Below are 15,677 nucleotides of genomic sequence, written 5' to 3'. Positions count from 1 at the left end.
TTAGGGGTAGGTCTTTTTGAGAAAGGAAAAGATAGTCTAGTCTAGAATATCTTTGGTGGGGCGGGGAGAAGAAAGTGAAATCTTTAGCTGAGGGGTTCAATGTTCTCCAGGTGTCATGGAGTAGTAGATCTTGGAGGGACTGCCGAATCTGTTTAAGAGCCTTGTATGGGAGGGATGATGTTCCAGGGGACGAGTCCAGGATTGGATACAAGGCTACATTGAAGTCTCCCCCTAGTATTGTGATTCCCTGTTGGAAACCTGTGAGCAGGGCTGATATTTTCCTGAAAAACGGAACTTGAGCCGAGTTGGGACAGTAAATGTTGGCTAAGGTGAATGGTTTTTGTGAAATGGTACCCTTTAGGAAGATGTATCTGCCGTCGGGGTCAATAATGGAATCAGTGCATTTCCAGTCAAGCTTTTTGGACAGGAGAACTGCTACACCCTTAGTCTTTCCCAGTGGGTTGGTGGCAAGGTAGGATGTGGGGAATTGGAGATTGCCAAGTTTCGGAGTGTTTTGTGAGTGGAAGTGCGTTTCTTGGAGATATATAATATAAGCTTTTAGCTTGTGCATAATGTCTAGGACTTGGCTGCGCTTCTCTGGTTTATTTAATCCCTTGACATTCAGGGATACGATCTTGAGTGGGGAAGAGTTGGGGGTGTCTGAAGAGGAGGTCATCATATAAAAGTTGCTGGGGGACGTTAAGGAGGTGGTCGTGTAATTTAGGTTAAATTAGTACGGGAGGCAGAAACCGCGGAGAATGGGGGGGAGTTGGTGGGTATGTAAAGGTTGAGGAGGTTTAGGAAGGTGTGATAGGGGAAGGGGGGTAGGTAAGGGTAGGGGTGAGGGGTTAAAAACCGAAAAATAGAGTGTGAAAGAGAATCACACCCTAACCAGATTTACACGTGTCGGAAGTGATGACAGGAAGAGTGTGTTACACACTCAGCCTATCTTGTGGGGTAAGTGGTATGTATCAGAACGGGAGAAGAAGTGTGTTTGGAGATAATGCCGGCCGGCATGTGGAGAGAGGTTGTGGAGAGGTTAGGTGTCCCTCCATCGTATCAGCAGAAATGAGAGGAATAGATGGCTGGGAAGAGGGTTAGGATGAGTAGGGGAAATGTGTAAATGTGAGGTAGGCTGGAGGTATTAGTTTGCGGGTAAGGAGTAGGAGATGGTCTATCCCTTCATTAATGACATACAGGGGATATGGATTAATAGCCTAAAGCGACACAGATCCCTGGGGAGTGAGGTGCATCGGGTATGAAGAGAGGACGTTGAACAATAACTTTACAATCTGAATGCAAAAAGGTTCGTAACGTGGGGTTAGGCTGGTAAAGGGATGGGGAGCAATGGGGGAGGGGAGATCACGTAAATTATTGCATATGCATAGTTAATTAAATTGGTCGGCAGACCGGATCACCCCTGCAAGAACTGAAAGGGGTCTGAAAGTCTATGATTAAACCCAATATAATTTTTTAGAGTTACCACAGTATGTTAAGATGAGTTGAAGCAGGAATATTGATTATTCCTTAATTAATTTGCTGTGTATAAAACTTCCCAGTCTTTTACTCTTCCCTCCCCCCCTTCCCCTCTCTCTTCCCCTCTCCCCCTCCTTCCCCTTAGTAAGTCTAATTTCAATTGGGGGAGATAAAAGCACGGGGTAATCCGGGCAGCCGACCGGGATCCGTTAGGGCATCAAAGGTTATAAGAATCACTTTCTAGATTGGCAACAGAAAGAGAGAGAGAGAGAAAAAAACAGCAAACCATACAAAATAGTACATTTTGGGGTTAGCCCTTGTAGTGTGGTTAGAGAATGGTTAAAGAGTGTTCTCTCCCTAAAAAAAAGAAACAAAAAGAAAAAGAAAATCGAAGATTCCAGGGTCTCTCTTTCAATGCAATAAGTGTGAGACTACCCTAAAGGAGGGTAGATTATGTGGTGAGCGGTACATTGCCCAACCAGGTGAGAAGAGATTCTTGTTTTAGGGGGATTGACCATTAGTGAAGTCTAGCTGGGATCATCAACAGGTTCTTCATCTGTATCCAGTGTTGCTAGTTTCTGAAAGTCTGTGCGATGTAAAGGGATGACATATTCTGGAGCATGAGCAGATATCAGTGTAGATCAGAGTCTGTGGAATAAAACATAGGAGGGCAGGTGGGGAAAGATTGTGTGGGGGGATATAGTGAGACAGCGAAATAGGAAGAGAAAAAGGGGAGAGGGATTGCAGATATATATTGAGGAGTTATGGAGGGCATCACTCTTGTCTCGGGCGCCGGTGGACCGGGGAAGCAGTGGGACTTTGCCTGTCTTGCATCGTGCTTCGGACGGATGGTGCGGATCCAGGAGATGAAGATCTGGGGCGCCTTATATGGAAGTCATCCCTCTCCGGAATTGCGTCGGTGGAGTTGGCTCTTCGCAGGTTTTGAGAGTTGAGAGGCCTGTACCAATCTGGCAGCTCTACATAAGGTATATTTAGCGTGTTGCAGAAGGTATGCAGTTCCTCTGGGATCTTCAGGTTGGCTGCGCGTCCGTTTGCCGAGGCAGATAGGCAGAACGGGAATTTCCAACGATATTGGATGTTTCTTGCTCGTAGTAAGTCGAGTAGGGGCCTCATGTCCCGCCTGCGTTGTAGGGTTATTGGTGATAGATCTTGGAAGATCTTTATATCAGATCCCTGATATAGGAGTGTGCGACGGTCTCTTGTCCTCCTCAAGATGTCCTCCTTTCATTTAAAGTTAACCAGACAACAGACAATATCCCTAGCGGGGTCTGTGTCTCTCGGTTTGGGTCTGAGGGCCCTGTGTAGGCGTTCGACCTCAATTGGGGTCTCAGGTGGTCTACCCAGTGTGTCATTGAAAATAGCAATGGTGGCTCTTGTGATTTGAGATTGTTCCACCGACTCTGGGATGCCTCCTACACGTAGGTTATGGCGACGACCTCTGTTGTCTAAGTCTTCAAGTTGTCTTTGCATGTCTCTAAATTGTGAGTCATGGGTCTGTACTGTGTGGGATAGAGATTGGATGGAATCCTCCTGAGAGAGAACTTTGTCTTCCACTTCAGTGACTCTTGTATTGATAGAGTTAAAGTCCCTCCTAAGGTCAGCTATAGCCATAGCCTATGAGGCCTTCAGCTCATCTGCTATGGAGCGCAATTCAGGGAAAGTAACTGGCCTCAATTGTGTGGTGTTTTGTGGGGGAGAGAATGTGTCCATTGCTGAACTAGGCTCCCCTTGGGGCATGGATGTCGGCTGATCAGTCGCAGACTGTGGGGCGGAGGCTCCCCGGACCGCATCTGAGTAGGCCTTAATCGGAGCCGGGGACTCGCGTACCTGCTGAGGCTGGTGGAAGAGTTCCGGAATGCTGCGGGTGCTGCCGGAGGTCTGGCCTCTGGTGGGAGAGGAGTGGGCGCTAGATCTTCCCATCATCTTTGTGGAGTTGTCGATGGAGGGGAAAAGCTAAAGAAAAGCTTAATCTCCACACGCCGGCCGGGAGCTGAGAGTTCAAGCGGCCATCCACGTTCCGCGCCAAGCCACGCCCCCCGAAACATTTTAACAAATCCCAAATAACTAAATGAAATTTTGCCAAAATTAAAATAGAATTCTAAAACAAGAATATAATAAAATAGAAAATAAAGGAATCCAAGAAAAGAGTATGATAGAAAAGAATAGAGTAAAACAGAATATAATATAATATAATATAAAATAATAGAATCAAGTATAATAGAAAATAAAGGAATAGAATATAAAATAATATAGAGTAGAATATAAAAGAAAATAATCAAATATAATAGAAAATAAAGGAATATAAAAGACCAGAATATAAACTAAAAGAATTGAACAGAAAATAAAAGAATAAAATAGGAAATAGAACAAAAAAGAATAGAGTAAAACAGAAAATAATAGAATAGAAAAGAATAAAATAAAAATCAAAGAAAAGAATAGAAAAAGAAATCAGTTGAATAGAATAAAATTGAATATAATTGACTTCGAAATTCAAATTTCAAATAGAATGAATTTGAATAGAATCATTTTGAAAAGAAAAGAAAATAATAGAATAACAGAAAATAGATTAGAATAGAAAATAATAGAATACAATACAATATAACTGTCTTCAGAAATTAAAATTTTGGATTGAATAAATAAAAAATAGAATAGAAAAGAATAGAAAACAAAAGAACAAATCAATCTAATATATAATTCAATAGAATAGAATATAACCATCATCCGGATTTCAAATTTCGATTAGAATAAATTAGAACAGAATAGAAAATTGGAGAACAGAAAAGAATAGAATAGAAAAAAACAATAGATTAGAACAGAATGGAACAGAAAAAAAAGGATATAACTGTCTTCTGAAATTCAAATTTCCAATAAATAAATTTGAATTTGAACGTCGATTAATTTGGAATATTGAATCCGAATTGAAATCGAATTGAATTTGAAAATGAATAAACGAAACAAAAGTAATTCCGAAAACAAATTAAACTAATTTAACTTAACAAAATTATTATGCATTTTTTAGTTCTGCACATGTCGATTCCTATGGGTCTTTTTTGTTTTAACCCTCATCTCTTCTCTCTGGTTATCTTTGCTGCCTAAAGGCTCAGTTCACACTGAAGTGGCTTTGATCCTTCCTTTGCTCGATCCTTCCTTCAATGGATCAAGCCTTCCTTTGATAATATTAATAATAATAATTTATATTATTATAAAATAATATGAATACTATTAATATTAACAGATAATATTGCCAGAAACACTTCAGAATTCATCCTGCTGCTTTTGTCAGCAGTCACATCAGGGTTCGAGTCCTGCGGGAAGGCATGGGAATGGCGTTCCTGTACTTATTCTACAACAGGAACACCATTCCTGTTCCCGCCCGACCCCCGACACGATCCCACCTCCTGCTCTGGGATGGCGGGTCGGTAAGCCCAGATTGCGGGTTCCCGACCCGCCATCCCCGAGCATCGCTGTAAACTAAGATGGCACTACAGGAAGCGGAGCCGATGCTTCCTGTATAGACAGCGGCTGATTGGCCGAAATGCGTCAGTTGACCCTCCTGCAGTTCCTGGGACACGCTTGAACATTTACCGCGGTTCTCCTATGTGCACCTGTTGATCTTAACGTTTTTAAATGTAGGTGACTACAATAAATGTTTGCTGTTTTATACGTATTGCACTATGAGCTTCTTTCCTTCTTCTGGGTATTGAAACTCCCTGTGTATTGACCAGTTTGACTGGGTTACCTGCAAATTGGATCATCCTCCCTATATGGTGTCTCCCTTTTTAACAAGATTTGGACCCCTACATCCTGATTGTACGCTAATACAAGATGTGGCTTGGTAAGCAGCCTATCCATTTACATCTTTAGAGTGACTGCTCCTGATCCACGGGGTTCTTGGTGGTGGATTCATATAAGCTATCTTTGTGTCCATACATACCACACTATGTGTATCTCCCTTTGTTTTGGATATATTGCATGGTTTTCAGACCTGATCCCTGAATTGAGTCGGCCATTGGAAGTGGTATCCCTTGTATCTGAGTGGAATAGACCATCTATGTTTAATATTCATTCCCAACCAGAATCTGGTAAGGAGCTTGTGTGACTATCACTGATTGTTATCTATAGAGGAGTTTCGGTGACGGTCACCCCTTGAATTTACTGCCTAGTCCAAATCCCTATCTGGTGAGCAGCCTGTTTGTCCATAGTGCAAGTGTGGCACAAAAGGGGTTCCTGGTGATGGGTCGTGGTTTTATTGCCTATTAGTAGCAATATACTGCACCATGAGATCTTTTTTTGTTTGTTTACATATGCCCTGCTGTCTCCGCCGAGTCGATTGAGCTGAGTTGAAATAAAGTGATTCAACATTATCCTTATTTGACGATGGGCTTATTCTTTTTTCTTATCTGGTAAGCAGATTGGATTGTCCCTGTCCCAAACACGGACTGTTTTTTGAGCGCTGCAACCCTACCAATATTCCTGTATAGTGCCGGCTTCTGTCACAGGCGGAGTGATATCAAATGTACTTCGCCTCTGCCTGTGACAGGGCACAGGAGCCATAGAGGAACGGCTCTGCAGATGGGAGGGAGGTAAGGAGACACATGAGAGAGAGAGAGAGAGCGAGAGAGACATGAGAGAGAGACATGAGAGAGAGAGAGAGAGCGAGAGAGACATGAGAGAGAGAGAGAGAGACATGAGAGAGAGAGAGACACATGAGAGAGAGAGAGAGAGCGAGACACATGAGAGAGAGAGAGAGCGAGAGAGACATGAGAGAGAGCGAGACACATGAGAGAGCGAGAGAGACATGAGAGAGAGACATGAGAGAGAGAGCGAGACACATGAGAGAGAGAGAGAGAGCGAGAGAGACATAAGAGAGAGCGAGACACATGAGAGAGAGAGAGAGCGAGAGAGTGAGAGAGACATGAGAGAGAGAGCGAGACACATGAGAGAGAGAGCGAGACACATGAGAGAGAGAGCGAGACACATGAGAGAGACACATGAGAGAGAGAGCGAGAGAGAGAGCGAGACACATGAGACAGAGAGCAAGGCACATGAGAGAGAGAGCGAGAGAGAGAGCGAGACACATGAGAGAGAGACACACACACATGAGAGAGAGAGAGAGACACATGAGAGAGACACATGAGAGAGAGAGAGAGACACAAGAGAGAGAGAAAGAGAGAGAGCGAGACACATGAGAGAGAGAGAGCGAGACACGTGAGAGAGAGCGAGACACATGAGAGAGAGAGAGAGACACACATGAGAGAGAGAGAGACACATGAGAGAGACACATGAGAGAGAGAGAGACACACATGAGAGAGAGAGAGACATATGAGAGAGAGAGAGCGAGACACATGAGAGAGAGCGAGACACATGAGAGAGAGAGAGAGAGAGCGAGGCACATGAGAGAGAGCGAGACACATGAGAGAGAGAGAGAGCGAGGCACATGAGAGAGACACATGAGAGAGAGAGAAACATGAGAGAGAGCGAGACACATGAGCGAGAGAGAGAGCGAGACACATGAGAGCAAGCGAGACACATGAGAGAGAGCGAGACACATGAGAGAGAGCGAGACACATGAGAGAGAGAGAGCGAGACACATGAGAGAGAGAGAGCGAGACACATGAGAGAGAGAGAGCGAGACACATGAGAGAGAGAGAGCGAGACACATGAGAGAGAGAGAGAGAGAGCGAGACACATGAGAGAGAGAGAGAGCGAGACACATGAGAGAGAGAGAGAGAGCGAGACACATGAGAGAGAGAGAGAGCGAGACACATGAGAGAGAGAGAGAGCGAGACACATGAGAGAGAGAGAGAGAGCGAGACACATGAGAGAGAGAGAGAGCGAGACACGTGAGAGAGAGAGAGAGAGCGAGACACATGAGAGAGAGAGAGAGCGAGACACGTGAGAGAGAGAGCGAGACACGTGAGAGAGAGAGCGAGACACATGAGAGAGAGCGAGACACATGAGAGAGAGAGCGAGACACATGAGAGAGAGAGAGCGAGCGAGACACATGAGAGAGAGAGCGAGACACATGAGAGAGAGAGAGACACATGAGAGAGAGACACATGAGAGAGAGAGAGAGACATGAGAGAGACACACACATGAGAGAGAGAGAGAGACACACACACATGAGAAAGAGACAGAGAGAGAGAGACACACACATGAGAGAGAGAGACGCATGAAAGAGAGACACACACACACATAAGAGAGAGAGACACACACACACACACACACACATGAGAGAGAGAGACACACACACATGAGAGAGAGAGAGACACACACACACACACACACATGAGAGAGAGAGAGAGACACACACACACACGTGTGAGAGAGAGAGAGAGACACACACACATGAGAGAGAGAGAGAGAGACACACACATGAGAGAGAGAGAGACACACACACACACACACACACGAGAGAGAGAGACACACACACACATGAGAGAGAGAGAGAGACACACACACACATGAGAGAGAGAGACACACACACACACATGAGAGAGAGAGAGAGACACACACACACACACACATAAGAGAAAGACACACACACACACACACACATGAGAGAGAGACACACACACACACACACATGAGAGAGAGACACACACACACACACACACATGAGAGAGAGAGAGAGACACACATGAGAGAGAGACACACACACACACACACACACACATGAGAGAGAGAGAGACACACACACACACACACGAGAGAGAGAGAGAGAGTCTGGGCTCTACATCCTCAATGGCCATACCAACAAGGGAGACTCTCTGGGAAGGTACACATTAAACTCCCATGTAGGCAGCAGTGTGGTAGACTATGCTATCACAGATATGAACCCCACACTCATCAATGGCTTTACAGTCACCCCACAAACACACCTGTCAGACCACAACCAACTGCTGCTATATATTAAATTTTCTAACAAACCATCACCAAAATGCCACCGGACTTCTCTCTGCAACCTGCCACCATCATTTAAATCAGTCATGTCCAACCTGCTGCCCGCTGCCGTTATATTTTTTTTTAATAGAAGGAGGAAGTCAGGCCAGGGCCACGGCGGCCGCCTATTGCATTCTGGGAGTTGTAGTCCGTCCATGCGCGCTAAAGCTTTCAGTGAGTGGAGAGCAGCGCAGCTAGTAAACTACAACTCCCGAATCTCGGAGGCAGGCCAGGCAGAGGAAGGGCATGCCAGGGAGTCGGGACACATGTGACTGGCTCGGGCTGCTGGGCTGGCTGCTGGCTGCAACTGGACCCCAGGACAGGAGCATCAACCCCCCCCCCCCTAGGACTGGAGGAGGCCGTGTGAGGACCTGGAACTGAGATGGCAGCTGCCATACCTGATTTCAGAGACCCTTACATCCCCAGCTGACCCCTACCTACATGATCATCCCATCTATCTCCCTCCCCCATTTACCCTGCCCCAGTGCCCACCCAGTAACCTTAAAATAGCCCTCAACACTGTGGGTTCTGCTGGGAGATGGCCATAGCCTGTGGGTCCAGCTGGCCGCTAGCCACGGCCTGTGGGTCTTGCTGGCCGCTGGCCTGTGGGTCCAGCTGGCCGCTAGCCACGGCCTGTGGGTCACAGGCCATGGCCAGCGGCCAGCAGGACCCATAGGCCATGGCCAGCAGGACCCACAGTAGGCCATGGCCCATGGGTCCTGCTGGCCGCTAGCAATGGCCTGTGACCCACAGTCCATGGCCAGCTCCCAGCAGAACCTACAGGCCAGCGGCTAGCGGGACCATCCGATTAGTGGCCAGCAGGACCCACAGGTTGGTGACCAGCACGACCCACAAGTCAGTGGCCAGCTGGACCCACAGACCGTGACTTGTGGCCAGCTGGACACACAGGTCAGTGACCAGCAAAACCCACAGGTCATGGCCAGCGACCAGCAGGACCCACTGGCTGTGGGTCAAGCTGGGAGCTGTCTGTGGATTTTTGGGTCTTGCTTGCCACTGACTTGTGGGTCCTGCTGGACGCTGGCCATGCCCTGTTTCTTCTGGAAGCTGACCATGGCCTACCATTGGGCTGTTTTGGAGGGGAAGGGGGGGGTTGAGCACCGCCGGATTACACAGCGCGGGGATCTCCCGCTTACCCGGAGGCTGCTGTCATGTGACGTCCCGCCTCCTGGACTGGCTCCTATGATAGACAGTACTCTGTGTAATCCAGCAGCTCTCCTCTCTCTAATCCCCATGCACTGAACAGACTGCATTTATGGACACTGGTGATTCTGAACTTATGGGCACTGATCAAGCTGCATTGATGAGCACTGTTGAGACTGCACTGATGAGGCTGAGCTGATGGGCACTGATGAGGATGAGCTGATGGGCACTGATCAGGCTGCATTGATGGACACTGGTGAGGCTGCATTTAATTGACACTGGTGAGGCTGCATTGATGGGCATCGATGGGCCAGCAGTACCTGCCAGCAATAACCGCCAGCAGTACCCTTCAGCAGTATCCTCCAGCAGTAACCGCCAGCGTTACCCACCAGCAGTAACCACCAGCAGTACCCGCCAACACTACCTGCCAGCAGGAACCGCCAGCACTACCCACCAGCAGTAACCGCCAGAAGTCATCAAAATAAGTAAAAAAGGTATGAGCATTAGCGTCTGTAAATTGTTGCAATATGTTTTTTAGTTGTGTCATAATATGTCATGTCCTTGTTCATACATGTATGAATAAGGACATGACATTTTCTGGCTGCCTAAGTCACTTGTGCTAGGGGTGCAACTATCCCCCCAGCACATAACTGTAAATATCCCAGCATGTGCAGTGTCTCTGACTCCTCCCACCATCACCACTTCAAATCACTGAAGCGGTCATGGTGGTTAGAGTGTTCCTTTAATATCTCTCAGAAGAACTGATTTCATTTCATTTGATCATCCTCTAGTTGTGTTAAATTAGCGCGGCGGGGGGGGGGGGGGGGGTCGCGGCGGCGTTTTATTACTTATATACCTTAACTATAGTATATATTTTTTTTTTTTATAAATTCTTTTATTGAAAAGGACAAGGCATATGACAAGTCATATATAGAAACAGAAATACAAATGTAAATGTAACGAGCAGTATCAAGATAGAACACAATACACAGTTCTTGGTCAACATATCCAGTACAAAATATCAGATGAACAATGAATCGAAGCATATAGACAGATAGTATACCATTACTTAATATAAATACGCTGCCCCCCGGAACAGAGCACATGTAGAGGTATGTTACCAGATGCAGTATGGTAAGTGGAAGGACCATCCGGGGGCCCCCCCCCCCGTCACCGCCGGCGTCTATCAATGGCCGGTTACCGGCGCGGGGGGGGGGGTGCACCCCAACGGCCCCCAGAGTGCCCCTCTGTCCCTAGGGGGAACGATACCAGCAAGTCTGAACAGAGGTAGGACCTGGAGCAAAAAGTCAGTTAGAGAAATATGCCGAAAGATACACTTAGAGATAAGGGGGACAGTGAAAAAGGGGAGGTCTAATCTGCGGTTTTCAAAGACACGGCAGACTAGAGGCAGTAATTCGAGAAAAGGAAAGGGGAAAAGGAAGGCATGGGAAGGTCAGAAAGGGGAAGCAGACAGACGACTGAAGGGATATGGGGGGGGGGACCACCCGGGCCGGAGACACCCGCCCCATCAGACCAGTAAGGCACGATACTCCGCTGTAAATGTAAATTCATGCCAATAGAACCAGCGCTTCGAAAATTTCTCTCTCGTTCCCCGTTTTGTCGCCATCAGGTCTTCCATTTCATTAATGCATTTCACTTTACGGAGCCACATGACCACAGTTGGGGGCTGATCCTTTTTCCAGAGGGGGGAATGCAACTCTTTGCTGCCGTGAGCAACAGCGGCAGGATGGATTTCCGATAAGACGCCCTTGGAAACTCGTGGTGGTGAAGAAGGAAAAGCATGGGGTCCATTGCCAGGGGATGATCCGTGAATTTTTGGGCGATGGTACACACCGAAGTCCAAAAAGGCTGTAGCCATTCACAAGACCAAAATACGTGGAGGTACGTCCCTACCTCCTTTCCGCACCTCCAGCAGGTGTCCGCACAGGTCGGGAACATCCGGCGAAGCCTCTCCTGGGTGTAGTGCCATCGGGTCAGGCATTTGTATCCAGCTTCCTGGTAGCGAGAGCAGATCGATGTTTTGTACGCAAAGAACAATAGGTGCTCTACCTGGTGATCGGTGAAGGTCAGGCCGAGAGCCCGTTCCCATCCCGCTATGTAAGGAGGTTGAAATGGGGCCTCAGGAGTAACCAAGGCCCTGTACATCAGGGAAACAGTATGGCGCAGTGGCGACGCAACAGAGCAAAGTTCTTCAAAGTATGTAAGCCGTCTGGTAAATAGAGGAGCTGAGGGCAGAGATTGCAAAAAATGGGAAAGCTGGACCTGTTGCCAGAAAGACAGCACAGAAAAGGTGGCATCCGAGTGTAGGAGAGATCTAAGGACCCACGCCCCGTCCCGCACAAAGTGACGAGCTTGGCTGTATCCAGCCTCCTTCAGGGACCGAAATCCCGGGTTACCCATGCCGTTGGAAAGTCCGGGCTATCCGTCACCGGAAAAAGTGGCGACGGCAGAGTAGCCAGTCGGCCCCCGTGGCACAACCGTCTACCGACCCTCAGCGTAGGGCCAATGGTCGGGTGATCAGTCAGTTCCTTAGGAACGGGGGAAGGAGTCCACAAAGAGGACTCCGGGGGAGACCCCACCGAGTGTCTCTCCAGCCGCACCCACTGCTTCAGGGGGCCATGGCGGTACCAGTCGAGGATGCGGGACAGGTGGCACGCCTCGTAGTAGGCTACGGCGTCTGGTAGAGCTATGCCACCACTCAATTTAGGCATGCGAAGAATGCGTAAGGCCAATCTCGGGGGACCTCTACGCCAGAGAAACTCTCTGAACACCTGGTTCACCTTCCTGAGGAAGGAAGACGGAACGGCCACCGGCAAGGCCTGAAAGACATATAGTAAGCGAGGCATCACGTTCATCATGTTGCAGCGCCCGAACCAGGAAAACTTGCCTCCGTGCCACTCATCAAGATCCTGTTTAATACGGGCCAGCAGGGGAGGGAAGTTACAATCAAACGTCCTGGCCGGGCAGTGCGGCAGGGAAATCCCGAGGTATCCAATATGAGATGACCCCCACTTAAAGGGGAAATCCGCTTTAAGAAGAGTGAAGAGAGTGGGCGGGATCGCCACCGCCAGAGCCTCAGATTTGGATTGATTAATCTTGTAGAACGAAAGAGATTCGTAATCGTGGAATTCGCGCAGCAAATTGGGAAGAGAGGTAAGGGGTTTAGTAAGAAAAAAGAGGAGGTCATCCGTGTACGCCGCCACTTTGGGGGAGAAAGTCGTGGGAGACCGACACCCCAGCGATATCATCATTAGCATGCACCGATCGCAGGAAAGGCTCCAGGGTCAAAACGAAAATCAGCGGGGAGAGGGGACAGCCCTGCCTAGTCCCATTAGAGATCTCCAGGGGATCAGACAAGAAGCCATTAACCCTCACTCTCGCCGAAGGGGCCGAATAAATAGCCCGGATCCAGGACATAAGTCGTTCCCCCATCCCTACATGTTCCATCGTAGCAAAAAGGAATTCCCAATTCACCCGGTCGAATGCCTTCTCAGCGTCCGTAGATAGAATCAAGGTCGGAAGGCGGTGGGCACAGGCAAGGTGGACCAGATCGAGCGCTTTGGTGGTATTGTCACGGGCTTCCCGAGAAGTAACAAAGCCCACCTGATCATCATGGATCAGTTGTGGTAACAGCGGAGCCAATCTGGAGGCCAAGATCTTCGTAAAGAGCTTCAAATCGATGTTCAAAAGCGAGATAGGTCTGTAACTGGTACAGACCAGGGGATCCTTCCCCTCCTTTGTGAGGACCGTGATATGTGCCCTAAGCGAATCAGTCGGGAACACCGCCCCCTCTCCAGTCGCATTGTACGCAGCAAGGAAATGAGGGGAAAGGAGGTCCAAAAAGCATTTATAGTATCTGAGGGAGTAACCGTCGGAACCCGGAGCCTTTCCGGGCTGGGTCGCCTTCACCGCCATCAAGAGCTCATCTGAACCCAGAGGTTCGTCTAACTTCTCAATTTCCTCTGCCGGGAGGGAGGGGAGGCCCGAGGCAGAAATGTAAGATCGGATCGCATCCACCCGCCCTGTCCCGGAAGGCACCGCCGGGCCTGGGGACAGGTTATAGAGAGTAGAGTAGTACTGGCGGAAGGCTTCTGCGATATCCACCGTGGAGTGTACCCTGCGACCCCCAGAGGAGGAAATCTCCGGGACAAAGGTGCGGGCCCTCTGCGCACGAAGTGCGCGCGCCAGAAACTTCCCGCATTTGTCACCATGTTCGTAGAAGGTCCGCCGACACTTGGCCAGCGCTGCCTTCGCTCGAACGAGGACCAAGGATCGAAGCTGGTCTCGGAGCGCGGTAAGTTCCTGAAGAGTAGCCTGTGCCTGAGATCGCTTGTGGACCAGCTCGAGTTTGCTAATGTTAGAAAGGAGGTCACACATCTGCTGCGTACGTTCCTTCTTGCGATGCAAGCCTATCTTAATAAGGACACCTCGTAGGTAGCTCTTATGAGCCTCCCACACCATCAGGGGAGGACTATCGGCTGTGACATTGGAGGCAAAGTAATTCCGAAGCTCAGAGCCCAGCTCCTCCAGGACGGTAGTGTCCTGTAGGAGACTATCATTGAGCCGCCACTGCCATTGCGAGCGTTCTGGCATGCTCAGTTCCAGATCTAAAAGAATCGGAGCATGGTCGGAGATTGTAATAGATCCGATGGACGCAGCAACGACTCGATGTAGCAAGGTCTGAGGTAGTAAGAAATAGTCAATTCGAGAATAGGAAGCGTGGGGAGGGGAGTAGAAAGTGTAGTCCCTCTCCCCAGGGTGGAGAATGCGCCAGGGATCAACCATCCTGAATGCCTGGAACAGCTTCTTGAAGCATCTCAGGGCAGCGTAGGAAAGGTGAGAGGAGCCCCTGGAGGTGTCTATCATCGGATCCAACGCCAGGTTAAAATCCCCTCCGATGATAATCTGGCCCTCCGCAAACTCTTCCAACTTCGAGAGCAGGGATTCCAGGAAAGACAACTGGTTAGTATTTGGGAAATATAGGTTAACCAAGGTAACCGCCGTGGTCCCCAGCCGACCCTTGACGAAAAGAGCCCGACCCACGCCATCACCCCACGAGTCCGCGAGCGTCCATGGAGCACGACTATTAATCAGTATACAGACCCCCTTAGTCTTGGAATCGGAGGAGCAGCTGTGGTAGACAATGGGAAATCGGCGGTCCCCCAGTTTGGGAAGCTTGTCCGCCCTGAAATTAGTTTCTTGCAAAAATCCAACCTGGGCACGGAGACGGTGAAGATCAGAAAGAACGACTGAGCGCTTCTCAGGGGTATTCAGCCCCTTGACATTGAGGGACACTAGGTGCAGCGGTTCCGTCCCGGGGGGAGCCACCCCCCCCCCCCACCCCCAAGAACAGAGAGGGATAATAGAAAAAGGGGGAGAAAAAGGCCCAGGGAGACTGAGGTAGTGTGGGTAGAGAGGGAAAGGGGGAAGAGAAGGGTAGAGTGAGACGTGGAGTAGAGTAGAAGAGGGAGGAGTAGAGTAGAAGAGGAAGAAGTACACTCTAGGTGTACCGGTGGGAAGTATAATAGTGCTAAATGCACTACGGAGACCGAGTCTCAGAGAACCAAGAGGTTCGACCCACACCGCCCAAACCGCGGGCAGACCAGGTGGGACCTCAAGGGACACCCTACGTGGGGAACGAGGAGGGTCACAGCCAAGAGAGGGAGGTGACCACTTCCCGGAACCCCCCTAACCGGCCAGAGAACTGTAGTTTAACAATAATACAGGCAATGCATGTGAAACAAAGTGCATAATAATACAAAAAAAAAGAAGAAACAAAGAAAACCATTAGGAGCATCAATAGAGGAACCCGCGAGGGTATGACATCCTCGCAACCGTGGCAACGGAGTGGCAGAAAATACAATGCAGAAATAACAATAGGAAGTGGTAAGGCCCCGAGCAGAGCGGGGGGGGAGCCATGTAAACAAATTATACATAATACCAGACAAACACATTTATCAGGAACAGATATATACACACATTCGGAAGGGGGGGGAGGGGGATGAGGAAGGGAGAGGGGGGGGATGAGGAAGGGAGGTGGGGGGGAGAGGGAGGGG

Source organism: Pelophylax lessonae (assembly GCF_965119305.1).
Source record: "Pelophylax lessonae genome assembly, chromosome: 10".
Taxonomy (NCBI): domain Eukaryota; kingdom Metazoa; phylum Chordata; class Amphibia; order Anura; family Ranidae; genus Pelophylax; species Pelophylax lessonae.
The sequence above is the reverse complement of the archived record's forward strand: the minus strand, read 5'-3'. Positions refer to the sequence as shown.